Genomic DNA, 24,925 nt, shown 5'->3' on the forward strand with positions numbered 1-24,925 from the left:
ATAGGTCCAAAAGGCAAAAACATAGAATTTACTCTATATTTTCTCCAATTGTATTAAAACATTTGCATAGTGTATGCTTTTCTATCAGTTTGTCTAAAGTGTGAATGAAGGGATCAATACCTCAGAGATACTGATAATTAGAATGAAACAGCAATTTAGCCTGATGTTTGCGTGTATTTTCACTCCTTGCTCTATACACAAACATTTTGGCATTTCAAATGTTTAAATAAAAATAACTCTTAAGAAAAAGCAGTTGTGGATTGTTTTATGCCCTTTTGTCTGCTCTCTCTCTCTCTCTCTCTCTCTCTCTCTCTCATACAGAACCTGTCACACAAGGCAGAAGCAAATAAACTAAACAATCTGAGCATCATAGGTATAACCCAGCCTGCCATCAATTGAACAGCGTGATCAAAACTAATCTTCTACACACACCCGTGAAGCCTGAACAGAGCCCAGTGGTAATGTGTGCAGCCAAACTGCTCTTCATTACCATCTGGTGGCTACTGCATGGAGTGGCATTACCATAATTTTAAAAGAGAGTTAAAGAGATAGACTGTCAAGCACATAAGAACAGAGGGAACTTTAACACAATTGACAATATTAAAAATATGGTAGGATGGGCATAAAAGAATTTTACTTATAATATTTTTACCATAAAAATTCAGTGTTGAAAAGTCTTATTCACTGGATGGAAGCAATGCATTAATGGGTAAAAGTTCAATGTCTAATAAATAGGATATATAAGAGCATGAAACTGCACATCACTTTTATTTGTTTTATAACACAAAAAGATTAAGACCAGTGTTTTTTTTCTTTTAGTGACAATGTCCAGAATCTGCTAAGTCTTCCAGTCATACACACAGCCTCCTGTGTCATTAACCACAGAAATGTCCTCTTGTTTTGTCTACCTGTGAAACATCATCTATCCTTAAAATTTAGTTTACATATCACTTCATTTAAGAATCTATGACCACCAGGTAATGATTTTGTTATGTGTTGCTATAGACAGTTACTGGACATCTGTCAATCATTTACACACTAATTTCCTGTTGGAATTCCCCACAGCGTGGTTGGCGGTTTGCTTATTCTCCCAGAGTTCAAGTCTTAAATATTTCATATTTATTTATGTAAGGAATGAATCAAGGAAGAGCCTACTGTTATGTAGAAAGTTTAAACCAAAAGCAATTTGTCACACTGCTAGCTTCTCAGATACCAAAGCAAGTATAGAATTAGATTTCAGAGAGGGAAAATATCCATATTGACCATACACACACACACACACACACACACACACACACACACACATATATATATATATATATATATATATAATATCTGCTGGCGTCTTGCAACTTCAAAGCCAAATGTAACCATAGAAACCACCCTGTTGCACCGCATCACTTGGAAGGGGAACTGAAATAGAAATGGAAAACCCTATTTCCCCAAGTTTCTATAATTAAAAACAATTTGAGGCTTTAAATCGCAGTTTTCAACTCTTTGCACAATACTCTTTTTTTTCCAGATAGGATCTTGCCTTGCACTCATGGCAAATCTCCTGTTTTAGCCTCTCAGGTGCTGGGATTAAGGTGTCTACCACAATAACCAGATTTAAGACTTTTTGGGGGGAGGAAAGGGAGGTGAAATGGCTTAGCAGATAACAGTGCTTGCGAACAAGCCTGAAGTGACCTGAATTCCATGCCTGGACCTTGCATAGTTGAAGTAGAGAATCTGATCCTATAAGTTGTTTTTTTTTGGCCTCTAAGTCCACACAGTGGTGCACACACACCCCCACACACCCACAAATATAGACACACAAAAATAAATGCAACAATAATTTTAAAGGTTTTACTCTGCTGTTTTGACCTCTGATTTAAGAAGGAGCTTAACTCTGAGAAAAAGCTTGTTCTTAAAAATTTCTTGTCTGTTAAGAGATTTTAATTCAGTAATAAGGTTTTAGTGTCAAGTTCCAGACCCTACTACTGAAGACACTATAAACTTTGGCCATAAGATACAGATATTCAAGCAGGAACTGGACTGGAAGCTTCCTCAGTCATGGCTAAGCTATACTATCAGAAATGTTGTGCAGGTTGCTGGGGTAGAAAGGGCATCAGCTGTCTTTCCCACTGTAGCCCTTTAAGCTATAATGATGATCACCTGGGGAAGATGTGGTCACTAGTGCGACATAGAGGTATCAGCAGCTTCCTGCCTGGAATTGTGGTCCAGCACAGAGCTCATCGATGGGGAACTCGTTGACTAATCAAGGAGAATATTGTCTGCCTCCACTAGGTCTCAGTTCAGAACTGCTCCTTCTGCTATGCCTCCCAAACCTCTCTAACTAGATCTGAAAGTAGGTGTGCTGCAAGTGATAAAGTCTAACCATGTCTTCTTTTAATTTTTCATTCCTGTCTATTCTGTTTTTTTTTTTTTAACAGCCAACTTTCAGTACTTCCACTCTTTCCTTCTTTTACTAAAAAAAAATTCATTTTTAGTATTTTCACCTAATCTTTCTTTTAAAATAATGTATTTAAAACGTGCATATTCAGATTTGGAGTGTTATCTTGTTTCCTTTTTCTTTTTTGTTTATAAGACACTTACAATGCAGAGTGGCTTTCTTTTTCTTTCTTTTCTTTTCTTTTTTTTGTAGGGTGGGGGCTTATCAACTTATGACCATAGATTTTAATTTTCAGTTGCAGAGATTTCATAAGTCTGTTGTCCTGACTTTTGGAGAAAGCATTTGATATATTATATTGTCATCTAAGTTTTATAGAATGAAAAAGCCCACAAAAATCACAGGAATAAATATTAGAAAATGTGTTACATTTTCCACATAAACTAATAAAGATAGAACTCTTCAGAAGCCCAGTAATATTTCTCGTATCACAAATATAAAAGATCAGATGATGTCACTCATTTTTAATTAAATAACTTGAAGGTTATTATCCAATTTAGAATTATAGTGACTATCCATCACAAAGCATTCAATATATGTTGCCAAAGGTTCTATTAAAAAAAAAAAGTTTGCACTTTTTGGTTCTGCTTAAACACTCAAAATTCTACAAGGAACAAATCCAAATAGCAAAGAATAAGTGGAATAGCTAAAAAGTTTTAAAAAGTGTCAGACTTAACCCAAATGTGTCAATTCTTGAATTGTATATAAATATAAATAATGCAGGTGAAAGCAAAATGTGTCTGCACGGAGTAAGAAAACAAAGCTCAAATATCTGTCACGAAAAAGAAACTTTAAATAAACTTTAAGGCAGACTATCTATCGTGGTGTAGCTGTATTATTATTAGGTAGTCATTTATCTAAAAGAAATAGGAGAAATAACGAGGTATGTCTTATATTGATAAGGAGATACACTCAGCAGGAGGTTATAATTATTAATTTTCCAAATCCATCTCTAATTGGTGTATTTTTTTTAAGGCTATTTTTTAAGTTACTCTTGCATAAACTCACTGGCAGAACAATCTGGAAGGGGAAACATTTACCTTAGTTCATGGCTTCAATCCATCATGGCAGGAAGTGAAGAGCAGAGCCTGTCAGCTCAGGAAGCCAGGAAGCAGAGGGAGAGAATATCTGTTTTAGTGGGTGTCCTTTTTCCCTTGTATTGTATTCAGGACCCAGTGTATGGGTGGATGGCACCATCCATATTCAGTGTGGTTATTTTTGAATGGCTGTGTGTGTGTGTGTGTGTGTGTGTGTGTGTGTGTGTGTGTGTGTGTTAGTCAAGAAGAAATGTTTATTCCCTCCAGGTAGGAGACCCCATGACAGGTCAAAGTAATGATTCCACCATACTGCACTTTGGAGAAGCAACGGAGTTGTTAGGGTTTCTTACACTGGTGTGGCTGAGAGTCATTCACAAGACAGTGAGAGAGACAAAAGGTGCTCCACCAAGAAGGCCAGCTCAGCCTGGGGTATCATTCCAGAGCTCCTTGAAAGACTCTCATCTCTGGAAGGTGACTGCTGAGACAATCTCCTCTCCTTAGCAACTGTTGTTTCCTGATTGTGAATCGTTTAAGTTTCAACTTTTCAGAGACTTGTGGATTTTATTTACTGTCTCAGCTAGATGAGCTGTCTTCCTCCCTGAGTTAGTCAGTGTTCTGTAGAGTCACAAAACTTATGGAATATCTCGCTATATTAAGGGAGTTTATTGTAATGACTTAGAGTCTGTAGTCTGGCTAACCCAACAACGGGCAGCTGTGAATGGGAAGTCCAAGAATCTGGTGGTTGCTCAGTCCCACGAGGCTAGTTGTTTTCAGCTGCTCTTACGTACATGCCAAATGATGTGCTGGCAAGTAAATGTAAGCATGTGAAGAAGAGTGAATCTTCCTTCTTCTGATGGCCTTATGTAGGGCTCCAGCAGAAGGTGAGGCCCAGAATAAAGGTGTACACCACCTTGCCTGGATCTGGGACTTGCTTTGTCCCAGACTGACCTTGAACTCAGAGCTCTCCTTGCCTCAGTCTCCTGGGGTTAAAGTGTGTACCACCTTGCCTGGGCCGAAAGCTTTTCCTGGCCACTATGCCTCAAGATCTCCATGTCAAAATCCAGGTCAGAAACTTGTGTCTTCCACCCTCAAGATCTGGATCACAGGTGAGCCCTCCAATTCTGGATTGTAGCTCATTCCAGATATAGTCAAGTTGACAGCCAGGAATAGCCATTACACTCCTCCCTGGAAGTAATATTTCAATTTGGAAGAAACTACTACACAGTTTTGTCCCTCAACATCTGAAAGAACATACTTAACCACATATTGAGATGTATACTGAATATCTCCAGTTGAAGAAGAACCATCACAACAGGAAATAGCGGGATTTGTTTTTAAATTAACTAAAGTATACTTACATCATTACCTTCTTCCCTCTCCTCCCTCCAGCTGCTTCCAGGCCTACCATCTCCCAGTGATACAAAGCACCTCCTTTAAGTTTTCTCCTTTCAAAGATCTACACATTTCTACAACTCAAAATGGGGGACAGACTTCCTAGCACATGAACTTCTGTGTGTTACACCCATAATCATGTCACAGAACTAACAAAACTGAAATTCTTAATCTCAGTGGGAGATCTTAACACACCCGTCTCAGTGTCTAATGAAGAAATAGATAAAAACTGTCATGAACATAAAAACTGTCATGAAAAAATTAAAGGGCACTGGTAACAAACTCATTACTGATAGGGAGGGAGACTGGACCTAATAAGTGTAGCATATAACGTTCTCAATTGATACAGAACATTACTAAGTTTACCACAGCTAGGGGACAGAGCAAACCAAACCAGTGTCAAGAGGATGAGATAATAACAAACCTGTTCTTTTACCACTATAAAATTAAGGTTGAAGTCAGTAGCAAATCAGAACAAAACTTCCAAAGAATAGAGAAAAAATTGGAGCAAGGAGCTAGAAAGATAGGTGTGATCCAATTTCAGGAGGCTTAGCACATATTTATACCTTAACAAAACAGATATATATATATATATATATATATATATATATATATATATATATATATATATATATATGCAATTATCAATCAAGTGTACAATTGTAAGCTTTTGCAGCTGTGATGATGAAACCAAGAATGATGAAATTTCAGAAAGGATTTGTGTGTGAGGAAAATTATAGAGACTAGGGACCTAGTTAGCCCTTGTAATATTGTTGACATGAATGCCTGCCTAAATTACAAACTACAGGTTCCTAGTCCAGTGACAAGAGTGATGTATGTCACTGAAAAACTCAGAAAAAAATTATTTATGGAACATGGTGGGAATGGCCACCATTTGGTTACAACAAAATGACTGCTTAGGTTTTCTTTTGTTTTGTTTTCTTTTTAGATGCTGAGCTTCAGAATCTCACAACCAAGATTTGCATCTGGGTCTTCTCTTAGTTCTTGCCCACACAGTGTTGTCTCCCCTGAGCATAGTGCCCTAGGTTGCGGATTTCCATACAGATCCTTGTCTGTCTCCTTGTTTGCTGATTCCTGTTGCTCCTCTTCCTCACTAGGATGTATCCTGATCCTCATTCAGGGTGCAGTGAACTTTGATGTGAGCATTACACACTGGGAATGAGTCGTCCCAGAGACCAGTTTGCTGTTCCCCATCACCTGTCATTGCCCATGTCTTCTCTCGCTTTATATTTGTGTTTTTCTCTTTCATGTCTCCCTCAAGCCCACTTCCAACATCTACTACTTTGTTGCTAACTTGGAACTCTTCAGCCCATCTTCCATTTACCTTAATAGTATACTACTGTTTTCAGAAGTGAATCAGCGGCAGTAGAATGAATGGATGGATAACATGGATCAAGACTCAGAAGTTGGTATAAAGACTTGTAAAGGAATAGTATACATACACATTAGGTTAGCCTTCCCCCACTCTTAAAAAGTTAATGCCTCCTGAGCAGCAAACTGTAAAATATTTTCTTTCTATCTACCTATCTATCTATCTATCTATCTATCTATCTATCTATCTATCTATCTATCTATCTTCTATATAGCTTTCATTTATCATCTATCACCTATCTATTATTTATCTCTCATCTTTCTTTTTATCATCTATCACCTGTCATATATCTGTGTGTGGTTGCTTACATTTATTTGTACCACACATGTTCAGGTGCCCTTAAAGATATCAGGCATCCTGTAAATACAGTCAGAGATGGTTGTTAGTTTGATGCAGGTTCTGGGAATTGAACCTGGGTCTTCTACAAGTACAGTAAGTAATTTTAACTGCTGATAGTTGTAACAAAACATAAACCTCCTCCAAATCAACAAAATTCAAACAAGACCATTTTCTGAATATTATAGTAGAAAGAATCTTTAATGATGGAAATAATGACTCATGACTACAATTCTAGTTCTCCATAGGCTGAAACAGGGAGAACACGAGTTCAAGACGAGCTTGGACTACTGAATCAAAAGAAATAGAGATGGGGAAGAGAAGGAAGATGGAATGGCATGGAAGGGATCAAAGGGTAGGGACAAGAGAGGAGAAAGGATTTGACGTCACCTCTGCTTTGTCCTCTCATTACTCCATATTTTATAGAATAGCTCCTTCCCAGACATCCTCTTGGTCTTAGAGACACCAGTTTACAAGCAGCTTTTGACTTTTATGAGCCTGGAGAAAGAGTGTACCTGGGTTGGACATGTAAATTGCACCATCTGTCAACATACAAAGTCACCAAGGTTAATTGGGACAGTAAGGTTACACTAACATATTAAAATCTTATCAGAGGTACCAGGAACAAAGCCTATTTAGACAAACCAGATGAAGGAAACTTCATCTTTGCAACTTTGTCCTTGTTACTTTTTATTGAAATGATAAACATCATGACCAAAAGCAACTCAGAGATAAGGGTTATTCATCTTACACATCTCAATCACAGTCTATAAATGAAGGAAGTCAGGAAAGGAACTCAGGTAAGGACCCTGGAGAAATCCTCATTAATGACTTGCTCTCCATGGCTTGCTCATCTTGCTTTCTTAAACCTGCTCGAGGATGGCACCACCCACAGTGGGCTGGGATCTCTCACTTCAATCATCAATCAAGAAAATTCCCTACACATATGCCTACAGTCCAAGCTGGTAGAGATAATTCTTCAAGGGACATTGCTTCTTTCCAGAGTGACTCTGGTTTGTATCAAGTTGACTAAAACTAATCAGCCCAACACAATCATCTTCACCTAGACCACATAAAGAGGCAGATATCTCACACTGTAATGGTGTGAGATAGCCCCCACTGTATCAAAGACCAACAGGCAGAGAACTCCTGCAGTGCTCATAGTCTTCAGCTTAGCATGATCTTTACTGTTGAATTGTCATCTGCCCACTGTGCTACACATCCATCTGGACCTGCCCTTTATCCTTTGCTTATTTGTCTGAACCCAGTCATTCCTGCCCTTTCTCCTTTGGACTCCACTCAGCAGCTCTGCTCCAATCCATGCTACAGCAGCAATAGCAGCAGCCTAACTCTAAGGCCAACAGCCACATCAGATACGTTCATGACTTTCCACTCATCTATTTATCATCAATGCTGAGAACCTTGTATCCATATCATTTTAACAGCTTTAGCCATTCAGGACTCTCTGAAACTCCTCACTTCTTAAACTCCATTCAGGCCATTCTTCAAAATGGCACTCACTTACACACACACACTCACACATACACACACACACACACACACACACACACACACACACACGATAGATAGATAGATAGATAGATAGATAGATAGATAGATAGATTATAGATTATAGATTATAGATGTATACATGCTATATACATACATTGGTACATACATTCATAATACATATATACATACATTCATATATAGGTGCATAGATAGATGATAGATATAAATGGATTATAAACATATATAGAGAGGGGGGATTTAGTGCATGATATATAATTTACAATTTGAAAGTTAGTATTAGTAATTAATATTGGAATAAAAGAGTCTGCATTTGCCTTGGCCAGAGTTATCAAGGAAAGCAAGACTATTTGGAAAGTTGAACTCTGCTGTACCTTGGGAATCTCTTAGTTAATGCATTCTGACAATGTTAAAAGATGCAAACATTGCTGTGTATGTTTCTGTTATAGAAAGCTTATTAGACAGGACAAATGAACATTTGAAAACATGAATTTTCTGCCTTCATTTTTGTGCAAGAAAAATAAAGTTCTGAGAATTTAAGTATAAAATTTGAAGGTCATACCTATAAGCCGTTAATAGCTGTAGAGAGAGTGCCTAGCTCCTGCTCCAAGGTCGTTTGAAAGATGACTGCACAATGATTATTCTGTTACATGCTAATGAAAGAAATTTGGTAAGAGAAGCAGAGATTTCCTTATTCTATTAGTACAAATAAATATGACCAATTGAAATCTGATCACATATCCTTGCTACCATTTATTGTTAGGGAATCAGATCATCTCTGTATATTGCATTAATTCAGCCAATCCTCCCCACACAAAATCTCTCTTAAAGCTGGAATATTGATGCAGTTTACATATTCTAACCTACTTATAGTCTTAGGAACCCTAGGAGCAATGCCTTCTTATTGTGCAACTCGGTGCCATCATTTGCAAAATAAGGACAATGATAAGCACCTATTTTTTAGGATTGTTAGCAAGGATGGGATGTGCTAATGCATGTTAAGAGAGTTTGAAGAGTGTTCAGAATATATCAAATACTAACAAAGTGTTATCTGTATTAATAACTAACACATTGGACTGTTGTTTTGTTAAACCTGACACTTCTTTTTTAAATCATTGCCACGGGTAGAGAGAAAGTCCTTCATCAGTTAGAGATAAAATACTTAAGTATATTAAAACATTAGGGCATTAACACAGTAGGTGTGATTAAGTTTTAGTTAAAGCAAAAATAAAGGCATAAAAGTATAAAGTATTTACAGTGGATGGCCCACAGGTCATGGTACCTAAACGATAAGTAGAAATGTACCTGAATGAGAAGATATTAACAACAAAGGAGTTGGAAGTTCAGAGACAAACTTCAAAGTCTCTAAATTTGCTCAAGGCTTTCAATTATCATTGCTGCTGCAGAAATGAGCCCAGCGGTATAGCTGGCCCTCAATCTGTCATCCTGCTACAGGATATAAGGACTCTGGTAGGCACCCAACCCAGCTGTGAACTGTCTGGTCAGGAGTTACTATGAAAACGAAGTTTGTGGGGCCAATCCAAGTACTTTGTACTCATATAATGCTTGCCTGGAGCTAAAAACTAGACAAGAAATCATGAAAGTAAGGTCCAAGGTGAGGCAAATGGTCATGCTTGACTAGGATTCTAAGAACCACCAGACATCAGGAGCATGCTGTTCCCAAGGAAATGGTTTATGAGCACACGCACACCTGTTCTCTGGCTTGAGTATGTCTCAAAACTCCTGCCAGGAGGTGGGGAACTTGTGAGTGGTTTCTCTAAACATTGTACTTAATTGCATTTTTTTCAAGGGATTCCAATATCAAAGCAGCTCATACATTCATACTCTGCAAGTAAGATACATTTTCTGAGTGAAGAGGGGGAAAGGTGGCCCTTTTAAATTTTTACAGTTGATGCCTAAGCCTAGTTTTACATGATTGTTAAATGGACAGGGATTAAATCTTCCAACAAACATTTGCAAAATTAACCCAAAACCTTGCTAGTCATTAAGAAAATGGTCAACAACAAAAAACAACAACAAAAATCCATCAAGTTCAATTTGTCTTTCCCCTATGTCCTAGCATGTGTGAGTGTTCATTGGAGAACGGTTGTCTTCCCAAAGACCACACCTTTACAGAACACTGACTATCCTTCTCTCAGATACTAGCAATTATCACTAGCTTCTCAAAGAGGGGTGGGATATCCTGCCCGCCTCCCCTGGCTTTGTGAAATCTTGTCTGGCTGGAGCTTTGTACAGGTCTGATGCATGTTTTTAAAATGTCTATAACAGTGATGTTCAACCTGTGGGGTGTGATCCCTTGGAGGTCAAACACCCCTTTCACAGAGACTGCCTAAGATCACTGGAAAACACAGATATTTATATTATGATTCCTAACAGTAGCAAAATTACAGTAATGAAGTAGCAACAAAAATAATTTTATATTTGGGGCCATCATAACATGAAGAACTACAGTGAAGGGCTGCAGCACTGGGAAAGTGGATGACTACTGTTCGATAAGCTTACGTGTGTAAATGCCCTGCTGCATCCAGAAAGTGATGCTTAGTTGTAGTCATCGAGTGCCTCTGGATTTTACAATCTTTCCCTGCCTCTTCTTCCAGAAAGGAATGTTATATACGCGTTCCAAGTCAGACTGAAAAATTCCCAATTTTCTTTGTTCTCTGCACCTTGACCGATTGTGTGTTTCTGTGTTGGTCATCAACTACTGAAAAACAACAACAACAACAAAAAAAACCGGTTTCCAGACAAGAGTTGAAAGATACACTAATGTGTGAATATAATGAGAAATCGTTAGGACACTGTGTCAACTAAGCAGGAAAATAATAATAAGTTCTCCTCTAGGGACTATGAATTATTTAGTCACAGGTTCATGGCCTGAGAAATGAAGGTAGGCATAGATTTTATCTTGTGGAACAGGCATTGCATCTAATAAGACAAGCGTTGGTTACTCTAGTGACATTCATGCCACTATTGTACCAGTGGCTGTATTTTGCAAGACCAGTCATCATTGTAGTTCTCAGAGTTCACTCCTGGGCAAAACGGATAGTTACTAAAGCGCTATAAAAGCTACCCAGAAGAGAGGAAGAAGCCAAGTGAGTCAGTACTCTACATGTTCCATATTCAAGCATATGCTGTCTTCAACAATGATGTCTTTCTGTTACATTCTAGGATGTAAACAAAAACATTGGCAATAGGCAATGTTTTGGGTCTGTGGGACCTTACTGGCCAACAGCTCCAGCAGAGGTAACCCATTCCCCTCATACTGGTCTTTTTTGTTTGTTTGTTTTTTGTTTTTTTTTTTGTCCTTTTATGTGTTACCCTTTGTTTTCAAGATATGTGTATAGTAGATAACATAAATATATTAATGTGTATGCAGATATGTGTGATGGGATAGATAGATAGATAGATAGATAGATAGATAGATAGATAGATAGATAGATAGGTGGGTGATATGAGTGTTTAGAAGCTTCTACATTAATAGATTTAATAGATTTCCATATGAGTTCTTCAAAAAGTCCTTGTTTTTAATGTCTGTGTATGTTTGCATATATGTGTATGTATATGTGTGGCTGTAGATATACATGGAAGCCAAAAGAAGATGCCGTTGTCCTCTGTCACTTCATACTATTCATTCTGAGTCAGGGTCAGTGTCTACACCTGAGGACTACATGGTCTAGCAAGTCTAGAAGCAAACAATCACCAGTGTCCTCGTTTCTGTCTTCTTTGAAGCGATGGTTACTGCTTGCTAAAACCCACTTTGTAATATTGATACTGGAAACCAAATTCTCATCCTCATGCTTATGCAACACTTTCAGCCACTTGAGTTTTCTCTGAAGGTTCTAAAATATTTTTAAATAAAATGTTTAAATAAAAAGATATTCTCACAAGAGAGAATGAAATAACAACAGTCTAGAGACTATATTTTCTACCATTTTAACAAAATTTACTCTAAATTGAAGATATAAAACATTATCAGCATAAATAAAGACTTACAAGAACCACACCACACCTGTGATTTTATCTTTTTTTTTTTTTACTGGATATTTTATTTATTTACATTTCAAATGTTATTCCCATTCTTGCCCCCCCGAAACTCCCTAACCCATCCCCCTTCCTCCTGCTTCTGTGAGAGTATCCCCACTCACCCACTCCTGCCTCCCAGCCCTGGCATTTCCCTACACTGGGGCATCAAGCCTTCACAGGACCAAAGGCCTCTTCTCCCATTGATGCCTGACAAGGCCATCCTCTGCTACATATTCAGCTAGAGACATGGGTCCCTCCATATGTACTCCTTGGTTGGTGGTTTAGTCGCTGGGAGCTTTGGGTGGGGGGAGGTCTAGTTGGTTGATATCATTGTTCTTACTATGGGGTTGCAAACCCCTTCAGCTCCCTCAGTCCTTTCCCTAACTCTTCCATTGGGGACCCCTGTGCTCAGTCCAATGGTTCACAGTGAGCATCTGCCTCTTGTATTTGTCAGGCTCTGGAAGAGCCTCTCAGGAGACAGCTATATCAGACTCATACTTGTTGGCATCCACAATAGTGTCTGGGTTTGGTGGCTGTATATGGGATGGATCCCCAGATGGGGCAGTCTCTGGATGGCCTTTCCTTTAGTCTCTGCTCCACATTTTGTCTCCCTATTTGCTCCCATGAGTATTTTGTTCCTCTTTCTAAGAAGGACTGAAGCACTCACACTTATTTCATCTTTTGAAGTAGCCATTATAGTAATTTGTTATCCATGGTTCCACGGACATTTATGTTATTATCAAATATGTATACAGCATACATAACATATAAAGTGGTTTCACATTTTATAGATATTACTATAGGAAATTTGTTTTTATTAATATTACATATATTTCACATTCATATATTTTATTGTTTTTTCATGATAATCCTAGTTTCTATAACAATCAATACAAGTTCATAGAATAAGAATTTTTTATTCTTTCTTTTGTAAGGCTTTGCTGAGCAGCTTTTATGCTGGTGGTAACTTGCAAATCTTATATGCTTCCATCCTATAGTTCCTCCTTTTCAGCCTATGTAGAAGCACAAGAAAACTGAAAACAGTGAAGTTTACACTAGATATCTGGTCATGTCAGCTACAAAGTCACCCACAACATTCCTTTTACAATTCTGTCACTTAAAACACACAACATGTCACTCTAACTAGAACGTGCTTGGGAAAAGTTAAGAGTTTGCCTCAAAATTATAACTTCATGACATTCATTTAACCACTATAAAACGCTATAAGGATGTACTATGATTTATTAATCTTCCTTCCAAAGACTCAGAGCTTGCTAAAATTTCTCCCACACACATACACATACACACACATACACATACACACACATGCACATACACACACACATATACACACATACAAACACACACACTTAAAAACACACACATACAAACATACATACATACATTCACACATACAAACATGCACACACATACATACATAATACACACAAACATACACAAACACACATATACACACACACACACACACACACACACACACACACACACACACACAAACCATTCCTGAACATGTAGCTTTTTTTCAGTAGAGCAACAAACTGAACTCCTGAAGAGTGACATTTCTAGTAGATTAGGGTTGTGGGTGGGTGTGAAAAGCAATGCTGAGCCTCAGCACTGAAGAAGCTTCATTTTCTGGCTAGATAATTAATTTCAGTGATGCCACTCATTCCAATTCTTAAGAATACTTGGGCTATCAAGGTTTTTAAAATGTTTTTAGAATTATAGGTCTAAGAATTATAAACCCAAGAATTAATAAGTTGGTTACTGGTTTTGTCAGTGACCGTTTTGTGACTTCAGTTAGTGTTTATCTTTCCTTTGAGTTCAGAAATTCTGATACAGTGTTCATTCTGTTATTGATTTATGACTTTTTATAGTTATTCAGGTTCTACTTTGTTAGTTTAAGATTTGTTCTGCTATTAATTTCTTATGTTTTGAAAACTACTTTCATCATACAGTATGTTTAATAATTTGATTTAAATTTCAAACACTTCTTGCCTTTCAGCTCAGCTGGTCCCCAGATGACTGTGTATCCCCCAAAGAGCTTCTCTTTGATCCCCTAATTCCATTTTCGAAATATTCAGATACAAATATATGTCAGGATATAAGGCAAATTTAACCCTTTAATGTTATAATGAATTGCATAGAAGACTTTATTTTTTGAGACAAGGTTTGTCTGTATAGCCCTAGCTACCCTGGAACTCACTTTGTAGACCAGGCTGACCTTAAACTCAAAACTCATCCTGCCTCCGTCTCCCGGGTGCTGGGATTAAAGGCATGCGCCACCACGCCCAGCCCTACATAGAAGACTTAAGCTCAGGAGTAGTTAAGTATATGAATCTTCTCATCCCAGTATGCATACTCTGTGTATAGATATATCCAGGAATCTTTTTAACTTATTTGTTAATTAACCCTAAAGGCACTGGAAAACTTATTACCTCTTACAGTTGACTCCATAACCAATAATGGTACCATATATTATTAGATCAGATTCTGGCTTTTGTTTTCTTCTGAATTTTCAAGATTTCATAATTTCTGTGATCAATGTTGAGAGCTAGAATGGAACAATCATCTTTGGGGGGGCCTCTTCTATATATTCTTTTAGCTGTTCTTTGTTGCAAAACTGTCATTCATTTTTAACATACCGTGTTTTCAAAGAAGCTGTTTATATTTTAATGGAATTACATTGGTACTTAAACTGAGAAGTATATCGATTCTCTTTCAGTAATGAAAATTTGTGGCTTTTTCTCTACAAATTCTTATGTTTAGGAAAAATATCCATCTGTATTCTTTTGGTTTTGTTTTGTTTTGTTTTCTTTGGTTTTTCTGTATAGCTCTGGCAGTCCTGGAACTCACTCTGTAGACCTTTATTCTTGAATGTCCTCCTTATTCCACAAAACCCAAGTCAGTCTCCTCAGTAAATACCAGTTGGGTTTCTATGACTTAATTTTTACAATCTTAGAGAGGGAATTTGCTCATGTGGGTTATAAAAGCTCACAACACTAAACATTCAGTGTCCATTCAGACACCAATGCAAATTCCAGGTTATTTTCTGTCCTTCTAACCTAACCCATGGGATATGAATCAGAACTTTCCATAACTACCGCTTCTCCAATTCATTGTTGGCTAGAATGGCTCATACAACTCATGAGAGTGACTTTCTTATTATCAACTGTTCATTGTAGAATATAAAATTTGAAAAGGAGGTTGGAACTGGGCCTTGGGCAAGGTATAGAGGAAGGTACCAATGTTTCCAAACCTGTCTAGACACCTACCATACAAGCACCTCCATTTGGTAATCAGTCTAGAAGCTTTACAATTGTCCTTTGTAGAATTTCTGGAAAAGTCCTTATAGATCTAAGACTGAATTAATTAATAAACATTGGCAATCACCTGAATATTTGGCTTTCTTTCCTACTGGAAAGAAATGAGAAGTCAGACTGAACTTTTCAACCTTCTAATTAACAATTGGTTCCCCTGGAAACCAGCCACTTTCCTGAAGCTATCCAGGAGCTCTGGCCATAAATTATTTCAGTAGCATATAAAATGCAAATCCTTTAGAGAGTCTGAGAGCTTTAGGAGTTCTTGGAGTTAGGTTTTGTGTGTAGAAAGACTATACACATGTACCTGAACCTACACACACAGAGACAATCACAGAGATATACATGTCTACACAAAATATACTCACGCTACAAGGTCAACTCAACTCAATGTAAGTGCCAAATGAATTAGTCCAAAAAAACTTGTTTCCAGGGGCTTTTCATGTTGAAAAGCAAACCCATGAGAGAATCCAATATTGTACAGCCTCTGAATTATATCCAAGTGTAGGTAATATTTCAGCATGAAAATTTTCATCTGTGAAATTCAAGGTAGATAGTATATGTTTTCATAGACATTGATGAGAAAGGTTGGAGAGCAACTGCCTGTCCTAGTTTGTAAATATTTGCCTGCTGTCCTTCAATATATTATATTAGCTATAGACAAACATGAGAGTTTTGAAACATGTTGAATTTCTGTGATTAAGAATAGCACTTATTGAGCCTTTTCTATTCCATTGTACCAGGGATGTTCTTTATTTGTGTATTTTATTCTTAATTTTATTTAAGACTTATCTGAGCTTCCACAGTATGTCACATTTTGGTTAGGTGCTATCATAGACATTATTTCTAGGGATTATAATGAAGTGGGGAAATTATATATCGCACTAACAATGAAGCTATAGAGAAAGTTTGTTCAAATATAAGTTTAAGTCAAACTGTGAATAAGGTATGGCTGCATATTACTTTACAGGAGTGAAGTGGACAGAGCTACTTCTGGCCATCAGAGCAACTTAATGCTAATTAGATAGCAGGCACATGGCAAGAAGGAAGGAATTCATAACACAAAACATCCACAAATACACAAAGGTCCAGGAGCATGGGTTTCTGCAGCAAAAGGCACAGGATGATGCCTTAAACCAAACAAAACCAAACTGCAAACCAAACATCCTTAGGGGTTTGTAGAACTGGGGTCAAACTCTATTGGCTCCACATGCTAGACCATTTCTCTTACCATGAGCCATATTCTTATTCCCCTTAAAAGAAAAAAGAGGAGGGGGGATTAATTCTTGGACCCACAAAGCCATGTTGCTGGCTGCTAGCTGACAGACAAAGCAAGTCTACTTATATCATTGTGTTTTTTTCATTAATTCACTTCTTTACATCCATCTCACAGCTTCCCCTTTCTTCTCTTCTCCTAGTCCCGCCCCCTCCCCATTTCCTCCTCCTTTTCTCCTTGGAGAAGGAGAGGCCTCCCATGGAGATCAACTGGCCTGGGCATTTCAAGGTGAAATTACAGAAATACTCTCTGTATCTCTCACTATTTCTCAGGTTAATCTCAAGGGCTGTGGTGTTGTCAGATTGTTAAGTTTTCTGCTCCTGTTAACATTGAACAAATCTAAAGGGTTCATCATTTGATGGGTCAAAGTGGAATGAAAAGCAATATGATTCTGGCGATACCTAGCCAAGGGTCACATTAGTTATATATCTGCTCAATCCCAGGAGGCAGGGGACTGTTAATGAACATGTTCTTAACTGAGAACTGTATCTCTGGGCAGTACTGAAAATATGTGCTGTAGACTTTCACTGGGGTTGTGGTCAGAGACGGTGTTAGGTTAGGATTCAACCCAAATATTGAAATAAAAAACACACTGCAAACTAAAAGTAATATATAATACAAGAAAGAGTAACTATCATCAAGAAAAAAAACTTGCCCTATATAATGATTCATTTGTAATACTCAAATGTACTCAAAAACACACACGCACATGCATGCACACACACACACACGCACACGCGTGCACACACACACACACACACACACACACACTTATCACTTCAATCAATGTCTCTGGACTAATGTCCATAAACTAAATTTTTTCCCCGATGCTAGAAACTGAAACTAGGACCCAGCATATGCTGAAAAAATGTTCTACAACTGAGCTTTTCCTAATCCATTTTCCATTTTTACAGCTTTAGAAACAAGGTCATACTAAATTATTCTGGATGGACTTAAGTTCATCCCGAAGTTCAAGAAAGCTTTGAACTTGTGCCCCTTGTCCTCAGGCTTCCTACTTCTTGGGATTAAGGGTCTCATCTAACACTCCGCTCCTTAATGACTTCTTATTCTCATTGTGACTATTTCACAAGGAACAACAGGCCAAATAAAGCTGCAGTGAACATAGTTGAGCAAGTGTCCTTGTGGGATGGGGAAGCATCACTTAGTGTATGCCCAGGAGTGGTATAGCTGGGTCTTGAAAGAATAACTATTCCCAATTTTCTGAGAAACTGCCAAATTGATTTCCAAAGTGGTTGTACAAGTTTGCACTTCCACTAAGATTACACAATATATTGTGTAATGCTTTGAAGCTTTGGAGGAGTAAACCCACAAACTGTTTTCTTTTAAGAAGCTCAAAATATCTTTAGACTGATTGGTTATTCTCTTTTAAAATTCAAATAACTAATTTGCTTTTAAATTCAAGTATTTGGGGTGAACACTTTAATTTTCAGTATTAGAAATCTTTACCTTTACTTTTTATATATGTATTCATTTTTCTGTTTCAAAATCAATTCCATATTTCTTTCTAACAAACAAACCAACTTATACTTGAATTTCTAATGTTTGTGGGTATTAATAGAAATGGGCTGTCATGAAAATGTTACTGATAATGTAGATTTAAAATTATAGACTCTAGTTTCTTCACCCTTTGTCTCCTTCTTAGTGCTTTATAAAATGTTAATGCATTGCTAAATTTTAGGAAGGGAGATTTATATTCCTTAAAAATATTTTATATTTTCAATTCTAATATTGGTGTAGTTTAACAATCTTGGCAGCAGGAATAAAAATAATTTGAAAGTGAAGAGTACTCTTCTGTGGGGTTGCAGTCCCCTTCAGCTCGTGGGAAGAACAACATCAACTAATCTGGACTTCTCAGAGCTCACATGGACTTAACCACCAAACAAAGAGTATACGTGAATGGAGCTGCATATGGACTTATCTGGCATCATTGGGAGGAGAGGCCCTTGGTCCTGTGGAGACTTGATGCCCAAACTAAAGAGGATCCTAGAGGGGTGAGGTAGGAGTGGGTGGGTGGGTTGGGTGCACCCTCTTAGAGGCAAAGTGGAGAGGGGATGGGATGGGTAGTTTGTGGAGGGGAGACCAGAATGGGATGGGAGTTTTGCTGGAGCAAGAACTAGCAAGGATGACAACATTTGCAATGTAAATAAGTAAAATAACCAATTTTTTAAAAAGTAAAAAGTACTCAAAGTGATGTGCAGACACACCTGCATTTTTATCTTATGTGCATATGCACAGACCTTCATGGGTGATGATCTATCATTTTTTATAACCAAAGTAACACTGAACTACTAATGTAGTCCTGTTTTTTTTTATTAGATATTTGTTTTATTACATTTCAAATGTTGTTCCCTTTCCTGGTTTCCACTCCCCCTGCTCACCAACCCACCCACACCTGCTTCCTGGCCCAGGCATTCCCCTATACTGGGGCATAGAATTTTCACAGCACCAAGGGCCTCTCCTCCCATGGATGACTGACAAGGCCATCCTCTGCTACATATGCAGCTGGAGCCATGAGTCCCATCATGTGTACTCTTTGATTGGTGATTTAGTCCCTGTGAGCTCTGGGGGTACTGGTTAGTTAATATTGTTGTTCCTCCTATGGGGATGCTACACTCTTCAGCTCCTTGGGTCCTTTCTCTAGCTCCTCCATTGTGGACCCTGTGCTCAGTCCAATGGTAGACTGCGAGGATCCACCTCTGTGTTTGTCAGGCACTGGAGACAGCTATAACAGGCTTCAGTCAGTAAGCACTTGTTGGCATTCACAAAAGTCTCTAGTTTTGAAGTTGTTTATGGGATGGATCCCCAGGTGATGCAGTCTATGGAAGGTCGCTCCTTCAGTCTTTGCTCAACATTTTGTCTCTGCAGCTCCTTCCATGGGTATTTTGTTCCCCCCTCCCTTCTAAGAAGGATCAAAGTATCCACACTTTGGTCTTCCTTCTTCTTGAGTTTCATGTGGTTTGTGAATTGTATCTTGGGTATTCTGAGCTTCTGGGCTAATATCCACTTATCAGTAAGTGCATACTATGTGTATTCTTTTGTGATTGGGTTACCTCACTCAGGATGATATCCTCTAAATACATTCATTTGCCTAAGTATTTAACAAATTCATTGTATTTAATAGCTGAGTAGTACACCATTGTGTAAATGTACCACATTTTCTGTATCCATTCCTCTGTTGAGGAACATCTGGGTTCTTTTCAGTTTCTGGCTATTATAAATAAGGCTGCTATGAACATAATGGAGCATGTGACCTTATTACATGTTGGAGCATCTTCTAGGTATATGCCCGGGAGTGGTATTAGTGGGTCATCAGGTAATACTATGTCCAATTTTCTGAGGAACCATGAAACTGATTTCCAGAGTGGTTGTACCAACTTGCAATCCCACCAGTAATGGAGGAGTGTTCCTCTTTCTCTACAACCTTGCCAGCATCTGCTGTCACCTGAGTTTTGATCTTATCCATTCTTACTGATGTGAGGTATAATCTCAGGGTTGTTTTTGATTTGCATTTCCCTAATGACTAAGGATGTTGAACATGTCTTAGTTGTTACTCAGCCATTCAGTATTCCTCAGTTAAAATTCTTTGTTTAGCTCTATGCCCCATTTTTTAAATAAGGTTATTTGTTTCTTTGGAGTCTAACTTCTTGAGTTCTTTGTATATATTGGATATTAGCCCTCTATCAGATTTAGGATTGGTAAAGATCTTTTCCCAATCTGTTGGTTGCCTTTTTGTCCTATTGACAGTGTCCTTTGACTTGCAGAATCTTTGCAATTTTAAACATAGTAAAAGCAATATACAACAAACCAGTAGCCAACATCAAGCTAAATCAAGAGAAACTTGAAGCAACCCCACTAAAATCAAGGACTAGACAAGGCTGCCCACTCTCTCCCTATCTATTCAATATAGTACTTGAAGTTCTAGTCAGAGCAATTAGACAACAAAAGGAGATCAAAGAGATACAAATTGGAAAGGAGGAAGTCAAAATATCACTATTTGCAGACGTTATTATGATAGTGTTCTTAAGTGAGCCCAGAAAGTCCACCAGAGAACTCCTAAACCTGATAAACAACTTCAGCGAAGTAGCTGGATATAAAATTAACTCAAACAAATCAGTGGCCTTCCTCTACATGAAGGATAAACAGCGTGAGAAAGAAGTTAGGGAAACTATACCCTTCACAATAGTCAAAAAATAATATAAAAATACCTTGCTGTGACTCTAACTAAGCAAGTGAAAGATCTGTATGATAAGAACTTCAAGTCTCTGAAGAAAGAAATCTGAGAAGATGGAAAGTTCTCCCATGCTCATGGGTTGGCAGGATTAATATATTAAAAATGGCCATCTTGCCGAAAGCAATCTACAGATTCAATGCAATCCCCATCAAAATTCCAGCTCAATTCTTCACTGAGTTAAAAATGCAATTTGCAAATTCCTCTGGAATAACAAAAAATCTAGGATAGAAAAAACTATTCTCAACAATAAAAGAACTTCTGGTGGAATTATCATCCCTGACCTCAAGCTCTACTATAGAGCAATTTTGATTAAAAACTTCATGGTACTGGTACAGTGACAGACAGGTAGATCAATGGAATAGAATTGAAGACACAGAAATGAACCCACACACCTATGGTTACTTGATTTTTGACAAAGGAGCTAAAACTATCTGGTGGAAAAAAGACAGCATGTTCAACAAATGGTGCTGGCTCAATTGGTAGTTATCATGTAGAATACGAATTGATCCATTCTTATCTCCTTGTACAAAGCTCAAGTCCAAGTGGTTCAAGGACCTCCACATACAACCAGATACCCTGAAAGTAATAGAAGAGAAAGTGGGGAAGAGCCTCCAAGCACATGGGCACAGGGGGAAATTTCCTGAACAGAACACCAATAGCCTATGCTCTAAGATCAGGCATCTTGACAAATGGGACCAGTCCTTTCTTTTATATTGGTTGAAATTCCCTGGTTGTTTTTTGTTTGTTTGTTTGTTTGTTTTTGTTTTTTCCCCAAAGCACTTGGGTGTCACCCTTTCCATGCCTCCCAGTTGTCTTTCAGAAACTGTAGCGCAGAGAAGGTAAAGCTTATGCATGGGACCTTTCACTTCTGAGCTTGTTACTCATAGGAAGTCACTCTTCTCATCTGATCTTTTTCTCAGACTTCTACAAAATCAATAGAGTTTAGAGATGTTAGGTACAAATGGCATAATATATGAAGAAAACTTAAAGCAGGTCTTGGCTCGTGACAAATGCTCAAAAAACTCAACATGCACTTAAGAAGTATATGGTACTCCAACTATCCGCACCTTCCTTCTTCACAACCTGTCAGTTTCACGGCATTTTCTCTAATGATAATATTTGATCTATACCTCTGACCTATATAATCAGAGTAAATTCTTGATTTATACTTTATATTTCCTACAATTTTACAAAAAAAAATGCCTTAAAGGTCTGTTTATCATTTCACTTTGTGTCAAAAATTTTTTAGTTCATATTTATGATTTTTTTTTTTACAGGAATCAACTTTTCTGCTGGAAGAATCTGTTGGACCAACACTTTCTCAGTTCTTCTATGTTTAGAAGTGAGTTTATAGTGTTAACATACTGGAGCGCTAGCTGGTTAGATCAGAGTTCACACTTGGATACTTGCTGTGATTTTTAAGACTTTTCACTGTCTTCTGGTGCTAACTTTGCTGATAAGAAGAATACCAAGTTATTCTCTTCCCCGTGTAGATGACTTAGTTTTCTTTGATTTTTCTGTATCCAAGATGTTCTGAAATTTCACTAGAATATGACTAATTAATGCTGTTTAACATTCAGTGAGCCCATTTGATCATAAAACTAATAACTTTTGTTGTTTCTGGGACATTTCTAAGTTCTAACTTATTTCCTCGCCCTTTTTTTCTCCCTGCTTTCTTGTTATATAACTCCTTTTATAATTGAGTTCTCCTCTCTTCTCCATATTTGAGGTATCTTTTTTCTTCCTCTCCTGCTCTCCCTCCTCCTCTTCACTTCCTCCTTCATCACCCTCTTCCTTCTTTTTTCTTACTTTCTCCTTTTCCTTTTTCTCCATCTCCTCTTCCTCTTCCTCCTCTTCTCCCTCTTCTTTCCTCTCTCCCTCATTCTTCCTTTTTCTTCCTCCTCTTTCTGCTTCTTCTCCCCAATGCCACTTGAATAATTATTTGATTCTTTTAATTATCCAGCTTAGTAATATGCTCTCTGATCACATAATTTACTTTCTATGTGAAATTCTTCTGTCAGACTTGGCATTGCATTTCAGTGTCATTGACTCATGTCTGTTTTGTGCATGTCTGCTCCCAGAAATGTGCTCTCTCTATTATGCATTCTCAAACTCAATCACACGCACGTTGAAGTAGTCTTACTTTTCTGTAGTGGCTTAGTTTTTATTTTTATGACATTTATTTCTTCTTTATGATCACTGTCCTTATTTCGTGGTGACCTTTTATTACATATCTATATTTTTATTTGAGAGTTCATATTAAATAGCAGTTACCTTTGTAAGGCAAATTTTAAATCTTTCTATGCCCATGCATAATATATTTGCAAATCTAAGAAGGGAAACCCCCCAAATCTTTTATCCAATGTGTATTCAGCATCAGTACAGTATTAAAAAAAAAAGGGCATGTGACTGAAGAAAATACAGTGCTATTTAAAATGTTTGATCATTTTTCTTTAACTTCCAAAGAAAGAATGGATTCTCAGTTTTGATTTCATCCCATAAAAAATAAATAGGTAATTCTTCAAGTAGTAACTCTTTTGCTGTATCCTTTCAGGGACTAGTACAAATTGGTAGATTGTTAATTCTCTATTTTTAAAAAAAAAAATGCAGACCCCTTTTGCTCCTTGGGTACTTTCTCTAGCTCCTTCATTGGGGGCCCTGTGTTCCATTCCCTAATGTAGGAGCTAGAGAAACTACCCAAGGAGCTAAAGGGGTCTGCAACCCTATAGGAGGAAAAACAATATGAACTAACCAGTACCCTCCAGAGCTGTGTCTCTAGTTGCACATGTAGCAGAGGATGGCCTAGTTGGCCATCAATGGGAAGAGAGGCCCTTGGTCTTGCGAAGATCATATGCCCCAGTACAGGGGAATGCCAGGGCTAGGAAGCGGGAGTGGGTGGGTTGGGGAGCAGTGTGGGGGGAGGGTATAGGAGATTTTAGGGATAACATTTGAAATATAAATGAAGAAAATATCTATTAAAAAAAAGAAAAGAAAATGAGAGAATTTAATCAGCAGCCAGATATTTCTATGGCAGAAGGAGGAAAATCCAAGAGGCCTAGTTGGCACCGGGCACTCAGGAGTCTGTATCACAGTAGCTCAGGGGTCAGGGTCAACCACACATGGGTAAGTGGGTTATTTCTCATCACCAAACTCTCTCCCAGTTCTTCTCCACTGCGCATGCCTGCCTCTACTGAAAATACAACTTCTCTTCAAAGCTCCATCAATGACCTCCATTTACTGTATCTCCCTCAGTTTTAAATCCTTGGGTGATGCTTCTCACCTGGCTTAGCCTCTCTCCACATCACATTTCAGTGTGTTATATTGTCTAGTGGAAGGATTTAGCTCTATTAAGGCAACTTCTTTCGACTTTAGGGCCCTATGAAAAATCATAAATGTTCTTCCCCAGGATGTCCTTTGTATTATATACTGGTTAGTTGGGATGTTTTTATACTTTTATTGCTTATTTTTGTATAATTTCAAACCACATCCTCCTTACACAATTCAATAAGTGAATGGGGAAATGAGAAAACTTGAAGCCTTTACATTAAACACAATATCCACGAGGTAACAAAAAGTCCTGATTGCAATATTTTGTTTAGATGATACCATACACTAAACTTTTTAAAAAATTTTGTTTGTATGAGTATGCTATAGCTATCTTCAGACACACAAGAAGAGGGCAATGGATCCCATAAAGAAGGTTGTGAGCTACCATGTCATTGCTGGGAACTGAATTCAGGTCCTCTGGAAGAGCAATCAATGAAGAGCCATCTCTCCAGCCCCTGCACACTAAACTTTATTCTTTGAAATATGAACAAAAGTAGATTTTACTCAGCTTTTATAATGTTCTTTAGGTTTGCATTTTATGTTTTATTTTTATC

General features: G+C 37.8%; 1 protein-coding gene across 2 annotated transcripts in view; it reads left to right on the forward strand.

The window, feature by feature from the left end:
* The window catches only part of Gabrb1 (gamma-aminobutyric acid type A receptor beta1 subunit), a 441,447-nt gene that overhangs the window by 7,058 nt on the left and 409,464 nt on the right, over positions 1–24,925 (forward strand). Inside the window, exon 2 of one of the 2 annotated variants that reach the window (XM_029545120.1) lies at positions 22,322–22,386. The exons of the other annotated variant lie outside the window; for it this stretch is intronic. The gene's annotated coding sequence lies outside the window, so the exon portion shown is untranslated. The remainder of the gene's footprint in view (positions 1–22,321; positions 22,387–24,925) is intronic. 2 annotated transcript variants of the gene reach the window in all.

Source organism: Mus pahari, chromosome 13 (assembly GCF_900095145.1).
Source record: "Mus pahari chromosome 13, PAHARI_EIJ_v1.1, whole genome shotgun sequence".
NCBI classification, from domain to species: Eukaryota; Metazoa; Chordata; class Mammalia; order Rodentia; family Muridae; genus Mus; species Mus pahari.